Below are 3552 nucleotides of genomic sequence, written 5' to 3'. Positions count from 1 at the left end.
AAATGAACCTAGAACCGCATTCCTACCCCTTATAGTTTTACCGCAATCGCGGAACACGCATCCGCGAATTTTACCGCGATTTGCAATTTCTTCACATGTAAAAACTGCTGCTGTTTGCTTTCCATTTGCCAGAAATTCGTTTAACCTGCTAACTATCCCTGCATCATTGCTAGTGTGAGCCTGGACTAATATTAACTAGATACCACTCACCCTGAACCTCTGAAAGGGAATTAAAAGCGTTTCCAGCATATTTCTCATTCATTGCCAGCACATATCAAAGCAATTTGGGCCTGTGATTTCAAAACTCCTATCTGTTTTCTGTTGTCTAAGCTTGCTGGATTGAACTGATTACATTGATTGCATTTCTGAGAACTGTGTGCTTCCTTCCATTTCCTTGCATTGCATCAAGGGGGGGAGGGGATTGCCAGAGAAAAGTGATTACCTTGTTTGTTGAAATCATATTGAGTATTTTCTGTATTGCATTTTCATTCAACATTACATCCATTTGAACCCTATAAAGCATTTTCTACCACATTATAATTTTGTTCCTATTTACCAGTGTGCTATCTTATCCATTTCATGTCAACTCATTAGTGATTATAAAGAAGTGTGCTAGTGCCCGATTCTCCATTGTTAATCTTTAACATATCAGATTAAGGGTGATATTCAAGTATTAATTTATTATAAAGTGTGATATATCTATTTTAAATTATCAAATAAACCTTTTAAACTTGCAAAACAGAACTACTTCTTGGCTCAGTGGGGTCAGGGGGATTCCAAGAGAGGGGTGTTATATAGGGGTAGTCATCCAGAACGCATGAACTGGACCTAAAGATATATCAATAAGGGTTTTCATTCAGTATTATAGACTAGGCGTTGACTTAGCTGTAGTGTTGAATTGAATCCTCTTACAGGGGTATTGGTAACTCTCGCAAAATTCGGGAATGCCCTTCTTATCCCAAGCATGCATTGGTGTATCCACTTATGGAAAATAAAGGTTTACAGTGAGAGATAGAGCCAACAGTCTGCCCATATCTAGGCTCCACTTTTTAACTACTTATCAACTCATGAATCACATTGGAAATGATGGACTCTGTGATCCTAATCAGGCTTGATTTCATCCAGACTTCATCACAGAGTTTGTTGTGGTCTCTATGGTATTGATATAAACAGGCGGGTGTATTGCAGCAATGTCTGGGGTTTAATGTTATTAGATCTATCAGCTGTCTTTGACACCATTGACCATGCAATTCTCTTAGGACGATTGAACCACACTGGGATCTATGGCTAAATATTTACTTGGATATCTAATGTTCCATTGAATAGAATGCAATATGCAGCTTTGGAAGGTTTTGAATCCATGTTTAGACCTACAGCTTGCAGAGTTTCTCAGGGGGTTTCCATTTGTTCCCAGCTTTTTAATCGCTAACAACAACCACTATCAAACTGTACATTTTGTTTTATACTTTGCTTTTAAAGGTATGCTGGTGACACCCAAATCCTCTTACATCTAAATGGAGTGTCGTCCTCAGTAGCATTCGCTTTGCTGATACTAAGATAGTGGTTGCTGGTAAAGTAGGCAACAATGAATTGTTTCCTTGGGGTCTCCAGGAAGAAATTGCAATCCTTCTTTTGGTTAAATTTACAAGGCAACCCACACCCACTCCCACATGTCGTCAATTGATGAAATAAATAAAGAGCCTGATTTCTTTTTCAGCCAGCCACAGCAACTAAAAATGTTTTTGCATTTCTTTTTCTTCAGTGATCAGGTACAGCTGTCTAATATATCAATTTCCTTCATTATTTCTAACTCTACATGCTTTGGCATCCCATTTTCTTTTCTAGAATGCAAATAATTCAAACTGTGCTGGCTGGAGTGTTCCTGAAACTCCCCAGGAGAAGGAAAGTCTCAGCTGCTTTCAGAGCTTAATTTGTAAAAAAAAATAAGTGCCAGTGCCCAATAAATCTTGGCCCCATAATGCCGGGCCCGGGTCAGTTCAGTGGGATAGACATTTGCCAGGTACTGCCATAATGGTGGTACCTGGCCATAAAATGACAATAGCTGGGTAATGGTGTGACTGAGTACCTGTGTTGGTACTCATTTATTGACCTCAGAAGGATGAAAGGCTGAGATGGCCTTGCTGGGGATTCGAAGCTGCAACCTGCAGATCACACACACATTGCAGCAGCGAGCGCTCAACCGACTGAGCTATCATATCGGCTGTAGTAAAATGAGTAATTATTCTGTAATTAATCTGTAGTGGATTCCATTAAACTACTAACTGAGAATTAACAGCAGACCAGTTAAGTTCATCTGCAGGTCTGGTGCAAAGTTGGCGCATGCCAAACCTGCATGCATCTACTTTCAGGCTTCAGAGGTTGCCAAAATAGGGAAAGCAGCGCACTCACAGGACATCCCATACTCTGAGCACTACCTCATACATGCAAAGAAAAATCCTGCTCCCATCCACTAACAGTGCCTGCCCTGGAGGGCCTGTCTGCAAGATGGCGGCCTTCCCCAGCTGTGTGTTAACTGCGAACACACGCACTACTGTGCACCCGTTCACCGCCCTATACTGCCCCTACACACACGTACATATGTAGCCCCCCCCCCGCATATCCTATATGCCGTCTCTTGGCACACACTACAACACAATTAGACAAATTATAACAATGTTGACTAGAAAGTGCCATATTGTAGACATGTCTACTGTAACTGGGGCCTAATAAGCTAAATTCACTCTCAAGGAATATATGGTCTGTAGTGTACAACCCATAGCTTCTACTGTTAATAACCCCAAAGCCAACATACTGGTATAAATATAACCTGTCGTAGCTGTTTCATACCAAGATTGCCCATTGGAGTCATACACCCTACAGTGTGATAGACTATTCACTATAGCATAACATAATATATGCCAACACGCGTGCCTGCAACATATAGCAGGTATGTAACATTGCATTGCGTCCATTTCCCAACAGTTAGCGGGCAGTTTGTTGCCAGAAGTTATCCCAATCGTCACCATTACACTGCTTGAACTTGCCACTGGGTGTTCCCTCACCTGCATTGCCTGGAATGCCCCTGAGGATGCCCGTCAGGCTGGGCAGTGGCCTCCGCCGCCTCCGGCTCTCCTGGTGCTGCCGCAGCATGTCCGTGTACTATGTCTGCAGTCTGCCCCCCAGTACCAAGTCACAGGTGTCTGGCGGTGCCGTGAGGATTGCCAGAGGCGTCTCCTCTGTAGATACCGTGGGCTACCTCCTAAGCTTATCAGCAATATACGAGATAATGCATTTTGGGCCTAGCAACGGTCTATATAGGATGGAGCGCATTCCCTTGGCGTGAACACTGGCCACTAAATATAGTTCTGGCTGCCAGCTCAGGGACCGATGAGTGGCATACGCACTGTTTCCTTTGCTCGGGCAAACAGGAGGCACGTAACACGTCTGGAAAAAAACATCTCCTCCACAGCTCGCAGTTCAGGTCATTTGTGTGACTATTGGAGAATGGGGTTATAACATGCACGTTCTGAGTTATACGTTACCCGGGCTACC

This window comes from Ambystoma mexicanum, chromosome 6q (genome assembly GCF_040938575.1).
Source record: "Ambystoma mexicanum isolate Mex_15411 chromosome 6q, UKY_AmexF1_1, whole genome shotgun sequence".
Lineage (NCBI taxonomy): Eukaryota > Metazoa > Chordata > Amphibia > Caudata > Ambystomatidae > Ambystoma > Ambystoma mexicanum.
Note: the sequence above shows the minus strand (reverse complement) of the source record.